This window comes from Panthera pardus, unplaced genomic scaffold, assembly GCF_024362965.1.
Source record: "Panthera pardus isolate Hobbes unplaced genomic scaffold, ASM2436296v1 HiC_scaffold_20, whole genome shotgun sequence".
NCBI classification, from domain to species: domain Eukaryota; kingdom Metazoa; phylum Chordata; class Mammalia; order Carnivora; family Felidae; genus Panthera; species Panthera pardus.
In genome coordinates, this window is record NW_026526766.1 from 18,600,305 (window position 1) to 18,616,027 (window position 15,723).

A 15,723-nucleotide genomic window follows, 5' to 3' on the forward strand; every position below is an offset into this window, starting at 1 on the left:
CTGCACGTATATGGTCAATTAATTTTTGACGAGGGCACCAAGATTGCAAAATGGGGAAAGGATAATGTTTTCAATGAATGGTGTTGGGAAAACTGTGTAACCACACACAGAAGAATGAAATGGAGCCCTATGTTACACCTTAAAGAAAAATCAACTCAAAATGGATTGAATGCTTAAATGTGAGCATTTAATAAAACTCCTCAAAGAACACGTAGAGGGAAAGCTCCTTGACATTGGCATTGGCAATGAATGGGTATGACACCAAAAGCACAAACAACAAAAGCAAAAATAAACAAAACTTAAAATTAGACAAAAACATACATCAAACTAAAATGCCACAGCAAAGAAAACAATCAGCAAATTAAAAGGCAACCTGTAGAATGAGAGAAAATACTTGCAAACCATGTATCTGATAAGAGGTTAATAATCAAAATATATAAAGTACTCCTACAACGGAATGACAACAACAACAAAAAGCTTCATCAAAATACATTTTAAAAAGGGCAAAGGACTTGAATAGACATTTCTCCAAAGAAAACATACCAGTGACCAACAGGTATGTGAAAAGGTGCTCAACATCGTTAATCATCAGGGAAATGCAAATTAAAACCACGAGATAATACCTCATACCTGTAAGGGTGGTCGTTATTATAAAAGCAAAAGAGAACAAGATGTTTGTAAGGACGTGGAAAAAAGGGCCCCGGTCTGTTGGTGGGAATGTACAGCGATACAGCATTTATGGGCAATAGTGTGGAGGATCCTAAAATTTAAAAACAGGGCTATCATATGATCCAGCAATCACACTTTTGTGTATACATGCAAAAGAACTGAAAGCAGGGTCTTAAGGAGAAATCCACCCTCCCATGTTCACTGCGACATTGTTCACAATGCCAAGATATGGAAACAACCTAAATGTTCATCAACAGATGAATGGATAAAGAAAATGTAGTGTAGGGGTGCCCGGGTGGTTCAGGGAGTTAAGCTTCCAACTCTTGATTTTGGCTCAGGCCATGGATCACCATCGTGAGATCAAGCCCGGAGTAGAGCTCCATGCTAGGCATAGAGCCTATTTAGGATACTCCCCCTCTGCCTCTGCCCCTCCATTGCGCGTGCGCTCTCTCTTTTGCTCTCTCTCTTTCTCTCAAACAAAAATGTAGCATATACATACAATGGAAAACTATTCTGCCTTTAAAAAGGAAAGAAATCCCGCCATTTGCAACAACACGATGGATCGGAAGGACATCACTCTGAATAAAATAAACCAGACTTGGAAAGACAAGTACTGAATCATCGCATTCATATGTAGAACCTAAAATAGTCCAATACATAGAAGCAGAAAGTAGAATGGTTACCAAGGGCTAGGGGGAATAGAAGGCGGGGAGATGATGATCAAAGGGTACAAAGTTTCAGTGACGAAAGATAAATAGAATTTCTACTAGATAGCCTGGTGCTCATAGCTACAATACTGTATCGTATATTCAGAATTTGCTAAGGAGGTAGCTCTTGTGTTAAGTCCTCTTATCACACACACATTATCATTGCCGCCATCATCATCATCATCATCATCATTGTCATGAAGGGTGTAGAAAGAAACTTTTGGGAAGTTTTGGTTGTGTCTATGGCCTTGATGCTGGTGGTTTCATAGGGGTACTTATGCCCAAACTCACCAAGTCGCACGTATTAGATATGTACAGCTTTTCATGTGCCAATCATACTTCAATAAAGCAGCAAAATAAAGTATATTAAAAGATATACTTAAGAGAAATCTCACTTCCCACCCCTCTCCCCTCTATTCCCATAGGTAACTATTTTTATTCATTTCTGATTTGTCTTTCTGGAGCTTTATTTTACAACCTCAAGGAACTGCGTATATGCATTCTTCTTTTCCCTCCTTTCTTACATATCAAGTAATGCAGAATGTGAGGTGTAGATCCAATTTTATCCCTTTGCAGAAAGATTATAAGGAAGTAAATGGATTCATAGCTTTGTATGTTTTAGATGTTATAGAAAAGGTCATCCCCTCTTACTGATGGGAACAGTGGAAGTCACACAAATTTCTGCAGGAGAATCTCTGGCAACTCTTATTTCCGCTGTTACTCAAATGGAGAAGACTGTTCCTCGTGCCCATGAGCAGGCAGACAGATGCACACGCGCTCTATTTAGTCTTGTAAAGAAACAAGATGTTTAGATTTTGATAACGATTATCAGGTTCTTTTTTTTTTAATGTTTATTTATTTTGGGAGAGAGAGAGAGAAAGAGCAGGGGAGGGTCAGAGAGAGAGAGAAGAGAATCCCAAGCAGGCTGTGCACTACCAGCGCGTCCCCAGTGTGGGGCTCCATCCCATGAACCACAAGACCGTGACCGGAGTCTCAACCAAGAGTCTGAGCCTCAACCAACTGAGCCACCCAGGTGCACCAATTATCATCAGTTGCTAATTGACGTTAGTCTCTTTGTCAAGGTTTCTACACTTGAGTTTGCTTTTTCTAATAACGTTGATGATAAAACCTGAAGAAAACAACCAACGTCTGCTGCTCGAAACAAATGCATAAAACCCCAAAATACATCAAGTGAAAATGACATAACTGAAAGAAGAATTAGATAGCCCTGCAGTTATAGTTGGATATGTCAATGCTTCTCCCTTAATGACTGATGAAGTAGGCAGAAAACATACAGAATCAGCTAGCTAGGCAGATCTTATTAATGATAACTGCTGTTTCTCTGCTTAAGTTCCATCCAGATGCCTGGCATGGAATGTGCGTAACATGGTCTTTCAGCCTCTCATCGGTTGGGAACGTGGAGAAACGAGAGCATGAAATCTGCATAACCAGCAATGCAGGGTACGGAGAACACGTTAAATGATCGGTCGCTTTCACTCTGACTTGTCCCAAGAACTGACCTGATTGAAGATCGTTTCAAGCAACCCCCATCATCACTGTAAACGTGAGTCATTACCATCATCATCATCATCATCATCATCATCATCACCATGAAGGGTGGGCCAACCTGAACTACTGTGTTTACAAGGACCTTCAAGGACCTCTTAAAGAATTAGAGTTGCTCCCTCCTTCATTGTCCTAGAAATCACCCACCAAGTTCTCCAGAACCCCATCAGGAAATGAAAGGCTTTGACTTTAACCTTGCAAGAATTTGCACAGTAGCGACAATGCCCGGAACCAGACTGGAAGTGTGTGCCCAAATGGACGATCTAACTCTGTGATAATCAGCAAGTCCCAAAGCTCTCCTCTAAGTCACTCTGGTTCAAGTTCGTACATCTCAGAGCTATTCCAATGATTCAGGAAGTATAGCAAACTCATATTTTATCTTCTCTTGTTCTCACTGAATAGCAAAGGTCAAGTACCAAGCCTAGAAGAAATACCATGGGAGTGTGTATGCTAGCGAATGGGTCGTCTGGGAAAGGATGCCTGACTCATGGTTATGATTTAACAATGGGGCGTAGAGACACGTCCCAGCCACAGGTTCCCAACAGAATTGTTTACAAAGGCTGAGCATTTACCTGAGGCCATGAGATAATCAACATTCAAGGCATGGCAATTCATATTTTGGAGGGTTTTGAGGAAAATAGACTACATAGGTCTGGTTGTATGTACCTTGGAGGACCGGTCCAGAACAGAAAGGATTTTGAAGATAGAGAAATCTGTGAATATTGGCACTGAGCAAAAGTTTCTTTACCAAGATTCCTTAGAGAAGAGTCTATTTTACCAGTTTCTAGTATGTGGCTTATATTCTAAAAACTAATTGTAGACCATCTTTGTAACTTCTCTACATGAGTTTTCAAGTTTTGTATGGGATAACTTTTTAAATGCCTTTGGAAATAGAAATTAGGAGGCTGACACATGTTCTTCAAGAGAATAAGCAATTGACCTTTATCCCATTTAACCAAATAACATATAAGGTAAATCTAAAAACATAAAACCGAGGCATGTGTAAGGAGGCAACACTGAGGCTGGTGCAAGTCATCAGCTGCTCAGACTTCTAAGCTGTTGGGCTCCTTTGGTTTCCTTCTTTAAATCTGTCTTTTCTAGAAAACAGTGAGACCCACGCCGACTATCACATAGCAGAGACCTTTAGGTAGACCTAGGAGGTTTAATTTTTCTGTTAAACTTAGATAAATATAAGGAGATTAAAGGCCTCTTCAAATGTTAGGCAGAGCCATTGTCCAGAATGGAACGTACTTGCCATGATAGGCTGCCTTTTTCCTTTGGAGCTGTCCCAATCATAGTATATGAAAAGCAATAAGAAAGACTCTGACACCTGCACTCAAGGAGGCTGGGAATACAGAGGAACCAAGAGCTTTTCATAGTTATTGAAACTAAACAACTAAGAGTGTCAGACGAAGTCCTAATACATGCTGCCTCCCTCCCCACCATAAAATCCGTTTTTCTGGTTTTCGATTCAAGTGCACACAAGTCTGCAGAGTAAGAAAAAAGGAGAAAGTGAAGAAGGAAGCTCGTACGGCAATTTTGCCCAAAATTGCTCTGTTTATATTCCGTGCTTACTAGGTTTGGCGCTAAGAAAGAGTTTTCCAACAGTCAGTCTGTGTCCTAAACTAGGCCGGAGCACTTCATTTTGGCCCTTGGGAGATTAACCGGCCACTTGAATGCTGATTTAGTGCTTAAAGAACTAAAGACTTTAAAAGTCATGGGGCTGTAGCTTGCAGAGTTTTGAAAATAAATCTTTCAGGCTGCAACGCCGGGCAATGCAGCTGCATATATTTTTAAAGGGCCAAGGTTTGTATTCATCTCAAACAGTTTCTGTGAATTCCCAAGTAAGAGAATGTCGTCAAATTATAGTATACGTTCCTCCTGCAAACTTTCACCCCCAAAGAAACTAATCCGAGGACATTTTTAAGCCTATTAGTTAATGTGAATGCGTATGCTTTGTGTCCCATTGACGCAGTGGACACAAGTAACATAGTTTGTTATGGGGCAAAAAATATGATTGACGAATGACATTAAAGGAAATGTCTGTTCATGAGGATGAAGTTGAAGATCACTCTCCTTTCACCTCAGAAAAATTTCTGTTCTAGTCTTTGCTGGCAGTAAGGGGAAACCCAGTTAAAATCTCATTAAAGAACCATCCCAACATCACAAGGGCTTAAAAGAAAGACTTAACATATTAATTTGCAGAACAAAGCCCGCCCAAGCCTACAAACAATCTATTAGCACATTTGGCAGCGTGGGGCTTTAACACCCAGTTATTACTACAACCTCGGGAAGCCGGGGGCCTTCTCCCATCCTCACCCCGCCCCCAACCCCTTTGCACCTGGACCCTGGTTTTTGTGTGTGTGTTATGAAGAGGGTTATTTTGCCATGGAGAGAGGAGGACTTTCATGACTTCAAACATGGACATTAGATCAAGTTTTTATCTTCTCCCATAATCCTGTCTTTGATGTCACCAGACTGAAACCTCTCAGAATAGAAAGGGGGCGATGTGAAAAGAGGCCTAGTTAATTTATATGTTTAAGTGCTGCTGCCCTAATTCGCAGGGTAGCGTTTTCATTGTCTTCTGCTTTGCATCCTAAAGGCAGGCTTACACCAGGCAATTATGAATGGCCCTTCTGAACAAATAATTGAAATTCACAAGTTGTGGGGTAGGGTGAAACAATGTCTGGGTTGGAGGTGTGAGGTCATACATGTTCCCTTGGGCGTTATTCAAGTTACAGACATTCTCCTCACAGGATGAGTATTTGTCTTACATTAGCTGTATTGGTGACTAATCAGGTAAACTATGTGTACTAAGGATTAAATAATCGTGGGGAGTCACTCCTTACAAGGCAATCAGGGACCTGGGGCTTCGCCCTGTGGAAACAGCAGATTCTCCAGGAAACGTGGGGTTCCAACATGGCTGTCCAGTTTCAAGAATGGAACTAAATATAAAATGGATTCGAGTTCTGGGAAACAAAGTCTGGGGGTTAAGAAAAATGGTGACCTGTGGGAATTCTGAGTTCTACCATCCAAACACTGTATCTTTTCTACACAGCCAGGCTAGTGTCTACAAAGGAAGCTTGGTGTGAATGTTCAAAGACGAGCGTATTTGCACATGCGCAATATATACTCACCCTCAGATCATTAATTAGAAATTAATTACTCCACGCCAAATTCTGCCCTCATGTGTATGTCCAAATTGCCTAATATACTGGCATGTTCTCCAAGGGAAAGAGTGTTGCTGGCTTGTAAAACAGAATAGGATTTTGCATTATCATGAGTATTTGTTCTGCAGTTTAATTCAGTATAAGGCAGCACAAATAAAATGGGTCCTGTTCACTGAACTTTTAAAAGAGTCTCTTAATAAAGTAAAGGGACTCTCATTTCTGAGTCTGTCTTACTACTCAGGGCTCCGAATTAATGGCCCCTATCACATCCTAGTGAAAAAGCCACTCAATCTCAACAGGACTGTTGTAACAAAAACAAACAAACAAAAAACGCTAATGAGGAATCTTGCCTTTCTTCCTTGTTTCTTAGTACCTATGGGCTACTGTGTGGAGTGCAAATAAAAAATATGCAAATTGGAGAGTGTGTAATGGCAGTATTTACTGATGAAAATGGTAAATCATTTGGTGAATGAATGGTGACTTTTCTGGAAGATTCTAAACTCCACCAACTACACCTGTATGAAAGACTCTCTAACCTTTTCTACCACATACAAGGAAATTTGTTGTGTTCTCCCAACAAAATTTCCTGAAGTTAAAATTTCGAGCAACGAAAGGGACTGTCTCCTCTACCTAAAACCTGAATTAATACTGTGATCTTCTTGTATGAAATTCTGTTTTCTCTTCTTTGTTCCAGAAAGCGTTTGAATTGCCAAGGAACTCTCAGAATAAAATGAAAGGGTTGGACTTGTAGAAATTTATAGGCATCTATATCGATGTATGCAATACAGGTAAGCAAAACTAAACAAATGCAGATCTAGAAATTCATGCGATGTCGTTTGTAATCATAAATTGTAAATTTGTCCATGCCTCTTAATAGGGACTTAAATAAATATGGTACTTCTGTGAAATGGATGGGACCATTAAAAAGAATGAGTTTAGGGGTTCCTGGGTGGCTCGGTTAAGCATCCGACTTTGGCTCAGGTCATGATCTCATGGTCTGTGAGTCTGAGCCCCGTGACGGGCGCTGTGCTGACAGCTCAGAGCCTGGAGCCTACTTCAGATTCTGTCTCTCTCTCTCTGCCCCTCCCCTGCTTGCTTGTTCTCTCTCTCTCTCCTCAAAAATAAATAAACATTAAAAAATTTTTTTTTAAATAATGAGTTTAGCTTCAGAGATGGTTTATGGAATTTAAACCCCTGAACATTGAAAATGTTATGGTGTTCCCATAATGCATAATTCCAATGTAAAATAAATTTAAACCATGAAACTCAAAACTCCTTTCATGCTAAATCAAAATAGCTTCTTTCTAGATTTTTTTAGATTGTGAGAGTATCTTGCAACACATTTTGTATAAATTTATCAAAGTTAGTTCTTTCCTTACTTCTTCCCTCCCTCCTCCTTTCCTTTTTCCTTTTTCCTTTCCTTCCTTTTTTTCCCCTTTCCTTCCTTTCTTTTATCTGCCTCTGCTTTGCCAGTGTCCCACACAAGTGTCTATGAAGATAGATCTATATACATTCGATAGATCTATATACATTTGTAGAAATTATGTGGGAGATGTGTTGTTGAGCTAAAAAAAACAGAGATAGGGTATCATATATAGTGTGGTAATATTTATCAAAAAATGTCAGTTGTGAATGCCTAGAAACATTTATGGACGTACCTGTAAGGGACTGGTAATGGTAACACTAAGAAATGGGATAGGATTGTGGGGAACATGGGAGAGACGGATATTCTTATTTTTCACTTAATACCCTTTCATACTATTTTAAGATGTATTTTATCATTAGGAGTTTTTTTAATATTTTGAAGAAAACTTAAAAGGTGAGGAAACTGGGAGTATAAAATTTTAAAAATCCCGTTGGTGTGGATATAGCCGCCTAGACGAAGCCCCTAGACTTGAGGCTTTCTAGCAGCCGACGCTCAAACACCTGAACGTGAACGAAAATCGCAAAGTGAATTCTTCCAATTCCAGCAAGTGGAATGGATCTACTCTGAAACAACAGAGTTTCCATTTTCCCTACCATTTGGGTTTGGTTCCTTGAGACAAAGACTTTAATGATCCTCAGTTTTTCTGATTCAATAGAGAAAACAAGTATTGGAGAACCAAAAAGCAGAGCAGGATGGAACAGTGGTCAAGAGCAAGGCTGCATCAGAGAGCCTGCGTTTGAATCTTGCCCTCAATGCTTACTAACTTTGTGACCTTGGGCAAGTTACTTAATCTCTCTGTTCCTCAGGGCCCTCCTCTGCATAATGGAAATAACAGTTCTCATTTCAAAGCATTACTGGGAACATTAAATAAGACTATGTACTATGATCGGCACCATTGCTGTGCACATAATAAGCACTTAATAATTACTGGCTACGATTACAGATTTTTTTAATCTTATTATGTATTTATTTATTCATTTATTGAGAGACTGCAAGTGCATGCCTCGTGTGCATCTAAGTGGGGGAGAGGCAAAGGGAGAGGGAGAGAGAGAGTCTTAAGCACCTCCATGCCCAACACGGAGCCCAAGGCAGGGCTCATCTCATGGCCACGAGATCATGACCTGAGCCGAAATCAAGAGTCAGAGGTTTAACTGATTGAGCCACCCAGGTGCCCCAAGATTTTTTTATCTGAATCTGTTCTAGGGGTGACATCCTCACATAGAGAATCTGATTGAATCCACAGAGCAAGAGACAAGAGGTTCCGAAACCTGAGTGACAGTCCATGGGACTGGCCATGGATCATTGTAGCACATATTTTATTCTTTGGTTGTCCACAGATCTGAATGTATTTATTAAACAAGTTGACTTAGTACCCAGTACCTTCCATGACTGAGACCCCATCCGCTTGTAGAAATTTCAGATGGATGGGCTCAGCACAGGGGACCACCTCAGGGGAGGATGGGTCGGCCATATAGCATGAGACCTTACAGCTAGCGTCATCCATAAGTGAATTTACAAGACTCAGACTCCGAAACTTGATCAGTGTTTTATGGGGGGAGTTCACTTTATTTGCACTCCAAGGCCTGATGTATAAAACCAAACCATGGGAAATATACCTGTGATATAGATGAGGTAACTCATGCTGCATGACTAGAGTGGGCTCCATGTGAGTGATCTACATGGGAAACCAAATTAGATGGTGGGTTGATGGTTGTGGACTCAGACCTGGGGGAGCTGTGCGTACAAATGTGGTGCATTTTTACAGATCTCTTCCAAAGATCCATTCTTGCCCAAATGGCTGAGGAAAAGCCAGGGGCTGAGATTCCCTCTAGGACTGAAGTTAGATAGATGGGCTCCTTTTCTTTAGCTGATATAACTGTCAGCCCTTCCCAGACTGATATTTCTTTCCTTCAATATATTAATACGGTGCCTTCTGTAAGGTCCGGGCAAGCACGATCTCTTTCGGGGAAACTCCTAAAGGAGGAGTACTCTGAGTACTCATCATATAAACCATTTTATAGCTTAGTTCTCAGATGATAGATTTTTTTTTCTTTTTTGGGGATTAAAGCCTACAGAGCTGTGCTTCTCAAACTATCTATAGTGAAAACCCAGGGTCCCCACCCCCACCCCAGTGCACTGTGGACTGATATTTTTGTTCAATACAATAAAAGTGTCACAATTACGTCACTCTGCTATAAACATTTCTAGACCGTCTCTGTCACTTTTTGTGCTTCCCTTTTGGGACTGGTAACAGTTCAAGGACCACTGCCAGTCCACAAACCAGGCTTTGAGGAACACCACACCCAAATTACATATTTGGTTGAATTTTAAAGTATTTTTTTAAATAAACACTGATTTCCTAAGCATATGTTTCTCCTTATTCCCTGAGCGTACAGTAGGCTGTTCCCCCTTCTCCTTTAATTAAGAGTCTCTTTCTTCTTTTTTTTTTATCTTCACTTCTAGAAGTCCTGGTAGGTTTCTGAGGGTCTACTCAAGTGATAACTCAGCTGGACAGTCTTTTCTCCTCCTCAGACCAAAGTAGCCCTTTGTGTCTCCCAGATTACATGACAGGATCTTAGCTGACACACCCCAGAAACAGACTCCGAGTCAAGGATTCATGTACAAAAAAAGATGATTTCAGGAAACAACGGTAGAGGGGAACACAGCCAATGACGTGTTTATTATTTAGAATGACTATAAATTCAAGCAGGGTTCACATATGTGATTTTATTACCAGATGTCAAGTGAGTAGGGTATCAGCCTTCATACTTCAGAAGGAGTCAGTAAATAGATTAATTCTTAATATTTTCTTTAATTGAGAGACTTTGGCTTTCTTGCGGTTGAACCCAAGCACACCATTAACCTGACTGCATATCCCTGGATGGATAAGCTCTCGGTGAGCGTGGTGTCCTCTCAGGTGCAGGTAGTAAGTCACTGTTCTAGGCGGAACAGTGCTTCTCAAACTTTAGTGTGTGCACATATCACCCTAGCAACTTGTAAAAATGCAGATTCTGATTCAGTATATCACAGGTAGGGTCCTCGATTCTGCTTTCCTGTCCAACACCCTAGTGATGCTGAAGCTGCTGGTCCTGAGACCACATTTTGAGTAGCAAAGGCACCGGTATTAGAATGAACTGTGTGATCTGTTAGGTTGCTGGTCCATTGAAACCCTTGTTGTAAAACATCTGAAAAGGCTTCAACTTCACGTCCACTGCTATGTTGGAGCCAGTTCATACCAGCTCCCAAGAGCCAGTTAAATTTTCAGGGATTTCACAAGCCAGTTGTTAACACAACTGGTAGCTACAAATCAGTCATGGAGGAAATATTTACACCATAGAAATGGGCAAATGCTACAGAACAGGGTTCGTATTTTTTAGAGAGCCAGTACGTCAACATTTGCTTGCTTCCAACCCTCAATAATACCCTGCCCTGTCAGGCACATACCTAGACTGCTGTGAAGATCCTTTGGTCCTAAGTGGGGTGTGGGTTAGGGAGGACTACAGAACATAAGAACACAAAAATCTCTAACCAGAAATCACCATGGAAATACAGGGCTAGGTGGTGGCTTTTGTTGTTGTCGTTATGACTATTAGTTTGTTGTTCAGAATTTTTACTATGAAAACATTTCAACAAAGCAAAACTGTCTATTATACTATTATCCATAAAAGTGGAAAGCCTGAAATATTATGTAGCCATTAAAAAAGTATTACTAAGCCAATAGAAATATAAAATATATATAGATTATGGCAAGCGGAAAAAAAAGCAGGATACAAACAGGGAATTTGTTTTTTGACAATGGGTTAATTTCACCTACGTAGAAGAATGCATGCATATGACAAAAGGAAGGAAATGTATACAAACAAAAAAGTTATGTTATAGTGCTAGCATTAGGAATTTTGAAAATTTTTCTGAATATTGTTGTCTTTGCAAATAAAACATAACAAAGGATCACAGTTAAGTCTCGCTATGTGTTTTTCCATCTTAAAAAAAAAAAAAAGTACAACTAAGACTAAGAGCAACCAAACAAGTCAGGAGAAATAGTAATAATAGTTAACATTTATTAAGTGTTATATGTGAAGGGCACTATTGTATGTTCTTTATAAGACTTAGCTCATTCTGGGGCACCTGGGTGGCTCAGTCGGTGAAGCTCCCGACTTTGGCTCGGGTCATGATCTTATGGTCTGTGAGTTCAAGCCCCGCATCGGGCTCTGTGCTGACAGCTCAGAGCCTGGAGCCTGCTTCAGATCCTGTGTCTCCCTCTCTCTCTGCCTCTCTCTCTGGGCTTGTGCTCTGTCTCTCTCTGTCTCTGAAAAATAAATGAGCGTTAAAAAAATTTAAAAGAACAAAGAATTAGCTCATTTAATCCTCACAACTACCCTATGGTGTAGGAACTCTTCTTACTGACATTTTTCTGATGAGGAAACTGAGGCATGTGGAGGTTTTGTAATTTTCCCAAAGATAGGCAGCCGATAAACCACACAGTTGGGTTTCACATCGAACTCTTCTTTATACTGATACATTCTTGACCTTTGTAAAATGGGTTTTATAAAATTCTTTAAGGACCAATAATCCTGTCTGGGGCAAGAAAGATTTGGCTATAATGGTTCATTTGTTTTTTTTAAAGACAGCCACTCTGACCTATAAATGAAAAATATAATTTTTTTTAGAAGTGAATTTTTGGGGGGTGCCTGGGTGGCTCAGTTGGTTAAACGGCCGACTTCGGCTCAGGTCATGATCTCGCGGTCCGTGAGTTCAAGCCCCGCATCGGGCTCTGTGCTGACAGCTCAGAGCCTGGAGCCTGTTTCAGATTCTGTGTCTCCCTCTCTCTGCCCCTCCCCTGTTCATGCTCTGTCTCTCTCTGTCTCAAAAATAAATAAACGTTAAAAAAAAATTTAAAAAAAAAAGAAGTGAATTTTTTGTAAGTTTATTTATTTTTGAGAGAGAGAGTGAGGGAGAGAGACAGGCAGGTAGAGAATCCCAAGCAGGCTCCGGGCCCACAGTGCAGAGCCTGACATGGGGCTCGAACTCACGAACCATGAGATCACGACCTGGGCTGAAACCAAGAGTTGGATGCTCAACCAACTGAGTGACCCAGGCGTCCCGAAAAATACATATCTAAAGGCAATTTGTAGGAGATGTGACGGCAACTGTCCCGAAGTAATCAGATCTGTGCTGACTGAGGTGAGAAGAGGCTTCTTGTTCCTCTAGGCAGAGGTGAGCTGCAACCCGGCTCTAGCTTGTCCCCTAGATCTCTCCACTTCATGTTCCTCTAATAGCAAAAAGATATTGCGTGGTTTAAATTTAGGATGTTGCAAAACATCTGATCTCTTTTTCCTCCCATTCGTCATCAACCAGTGTGGATAAATAGTATGCAGTTCATCCTGTTGTGTTCATTTGTCTGGGAGAGGAATGTATGATGGTTAGTCATTCAACAGACATTTGTTAAGATCCCAAAGTGTCGAGATTCTTAGAAAATGCATAATGTAAATATAATATATACAAATATAAAATATAATCCTTCTCATCTACAGCCATACAAGGAATTGTATTCAGTGAAATGCCATTAATTTTACCAGCACAGAGTATCAACTGTCCTATTAAATATAACAGATAAAATTCCTACCCTTGTTTCTTTAAAAAATGTAGTGTAGTGAAAAGTAATGCCAGATGGATAAATAAGTGACTTTGTGCTAACATATTATGAAATGAATTAGAAAATATGGTGGTTGCATTATTTTCATTTTAAGGTCGAGGCACATTTTCCCTTAGAAAGAGTCAATATGTGATTTTATAAATAACACAGAATTGGGGACTAGATACAATCGGAACCATCAACCCCTTATTGAAATAATATTATTTCAATAAGATTGCACTCAAGCATCACAGAATAGATTTTGCAATTATCTGGTTGCCTTTCACTGCCAGTTGAACAAGAAATTCAGACTGAATGTCTTCCATTTCAAAACAAAGTTTAACTGAATTCAAGTTGGTTTTTGCAAACAAGCATTTTTCATTTTAAAAATTGTTAAACAGAATTGACCGTCTTGGTAACTTTCCAGCTCCAAAACGCAAATAAATTGTCCTCTAGGTGCTCCTTGTGTATTGTTACAAAACCTACATCCTTTTCACCTCTTTTATAGTCCCTTTTATGGCTATTAATTTTTAATTCTGGAGACATAGTCACTGTGTTTCTGGTTCTCTGGTGGGAGATAAATGTGATTTAGATCCTGTTTTATGTATACTTGGGGTTGATGGTTCTGATTGTATCTAGTCCCCAAGAGAAAAATTGCTGGTTTCCACAACCCCTTCCTGGCTGGTCATAAAACAAATATTAAGTAATGGCAATAAGCTACGAACCTCCTATAGTGCTCCAATTTTCAATTAAATGATTGCCGATGAAGTATGGCTGATGGAAAAACAGATCATGTAGAGAATTCACTTGATGTACCCAATGTGTAGACGATACATATTGCTTGGACCCTTGAGACATACTAGTGCAGGTACAGAATGTCAACTGTTATTTCTTGAGCCCTGCTTTTGTAACTTACAGCCGTCTGGCATGTTGGGAGCACAGACACTACCCAAGTCGTGTTTTCTCCAAACCGGATTGCAGATTCCCAAACACAACCGGTTTAGGCACCTAAACAAACACTATAAATCTGTTACATTTAATATTTTGTGTACCTGCTGCCCCCCCCCCCAACAGCCGTTTAATGAGAGGTTTGTGGAAGACTAAATGATTTTAAACCGTTCAGCTCTTCAATTATTTTTAGCAAAGAATCTGCTAGAAGAATTTAAAAGCACAAGTATTCATGATATTCTGGAGCTCATCTAAGTATACTCTAATTTAATAACTGATTCTGTGTACGGAAAACTATCTGTTTATAATCAGATTATAAACAAACTGTTTATAATAACAATGCTGTTATTGTCAGTCTTCCACAGATTCTGCCACGACATCGGCTAAAATGTATAGGGTAGGTCCCAAAGTATTGCAAAGAAAGATATTTAAGTGGGTATTAGGATCAAATTGTGTGCGTACATATGCATGACCTTCTGTAGCTCCCCCCCCCCCAGTCCCCCCCCACCCCCAACCCTACCCCCACCACAAACACACATTAAGTCAAATAGGGATACTTTCTTTCCCATATATCTTTGAAAGACCTTTTTAGGAAACTACTGGGTATGGCCCTCTTCTCAAATTCTTACAATGTATTCCTCCTCCCAAAATTATGTTAAATTTTTTTCTTTACAGCAGTAAAAATATTCATGAGCCTAATTTAAAGCTAAATGGTACCACTTAACTAGGGATCTCTTTACAGATGGCTGCAATGCTGAACACTCCTTTAGCTGATCCCAAAGACACACTTAGTCTTTATCTTTACAACATTAACCAAACAATGAACATTCACAAGAGGGAGGGGCCTTTCAGATAGATGCAAATAAGTGATTTGCAAAGAATCATCAAAAATAGATTGCTTCAGAGCCGTGCGGCATTAAATGCATGTGGGATTCGGTTATGGGAAACGGGGGGGGGGGGGGGGGGGGACGTGCTTTGAGTGCTTATATATCATCTTTTACCAAGGAAGGAAGGAAGGAAAGAAGGGAGACAATTTTATGATGAGAGAAAAGAGAACTGGACTGGAGTTTGGGGGGCGGTGTCTAAGAATTGGTCCTGGCAATTTTTATACCATTTACTAGCTGAGTCACCTGAGGAAAGTCAGTCCAGTTTCCTGAATACGAATATGCTTTACTGAAAACAGTAATGATAACACGCACCTTCCAGCAAATGAAATGAGAGTTGCATATAAGAGCTTTAGAAACTGCATACCCACATAGGTCAATTCAGTGTGTTAATTCAACTTCTGTTTCTCTTACATCCCCTGGGTGAGAAGTGAAAAGCCTCGTTTTCTCACGTTAGTTGAATTGTATTTGTGATATGAGGGTTTTAAAACATGTCCTAAAGAGTCGCTGGCTTTAGACATTAGTCAGAACTTATAGACCAATGTTCTTCCAATTTCAGTATTTATACAAATTGCCGGAGATCGTGTTAAAATGCGGGTCTGGGTGAGGCCTGGGCTTCTGCTTGTCTAACCAGCTCACAGGGAGGACCGGAGCTTGCCGACCAGGTTTGGTTCTTGATAAACATTAGGGGCTGCTTCAACACTCCCGTGCACTGAGCACA

General features: G+C 40.2%; 1 long non-coding RNA gene across 1 annotated transcript in view; it reads left to right on the forward strand.

The window, feature by feature from the left end:
- The first annotated feature begins 3,509 nt into the window (after positions 1-3,509).
- Positions 3,510-15,723, forward strand: part of LOC109275565 (uncharacterized) — a 52,471-nt gene continuing 40,257 nt past the window's right edge. The window contains exons 1-2 of the long non-coding RNA XR_002084246.2: positions 3,510-3,913; positions 6,807-6,900. This is a non-coding gene — a long non-coding RNA (uncharacterized LOC109275565). The remainder of the gene's footprint in view (positions 3,914-6,806; positions 6,901-15,723) is intronic.